The 438-nt window shown below is 44.7% G+C and overlaps 2 non-coding genes across 2 annotated transcripts; one reads left to right on the top strand and one right to left on the bottom strand.

The window, feature by feature from the left end:
• Positions 1-78: 78 nt before the first annotated feature.
• Positions 79-152, bottom strand: TRNAT-GGU. Its single transcript has one exon. It is a non-coding gene; the product is annotated as a tRNA-Thr (tRNA).
• A 166-nt stretch (positions 153-318) lies between these two features.
• Positions 319-399, top strand: TRNAS-GCU. Its single transcript has one exon. It is a non-coding gene; the product is annotated as a tRNA-Ser (tRNA).
• Positions 400-438: the final 39 nt, after the last annotated feature.

Genomic DNA, 438 nt, shown 5'->3' with positions numbered 1-438 from the left:
AGCATATTACAGGAGGCATGCCAGATACACTGTTACAGATCTCTAACGCTGAATTTTGACAGAAACGGAATCAAAGAAAGGCACTGCTGAGAGCTGAACTCAGGATCTCCTGCTTACCAAACAGGCGCTTTAACCATCTAAGCCACAGCGCCACTTCTTTTCATGCTATATGAAGATTGCTTGACACATATCCTGATAGCATGTAATTTGAAAGAAGATGACCGAGTTACTCACGTGGGTTAAAATGCTTCTGAGGTATGTTCCCACACTCAGCTGAGCTCAGAAAGCCACTTGGATGCATGACAAACGTTTATTTCAGATGAAGTGGCCGAGTGGTTAAGGCGATGGACTGCTAATCCTTGTGCTCTGCACGCATGGGTTCAAATCCCATCCTCAGCGCACTGCTTCTTTCAGAGACTTATTTTCATTCCTGACTTG

This window comes from Nanorana parkeri, unplaced genomic scaffold (assembly GCF_000935625.1).
Source record: "Nanorana parkeri isolate BGI_ZX_2015 unplaced genomic scaffold, ASM93562v1 scaffold724, whole genome shotgun sequence".
Taxonomy (NCBI): Eukaryota; Metazoa; Chordata; class Amphibia; order Anura; family Dicroglossidae; genus Nanorana; species Nanorana parkeri.
Note: the sequence above shows the minus strand (reverse complement) of the source record. Positions and strands in the feature narration are given on the sequence as shown.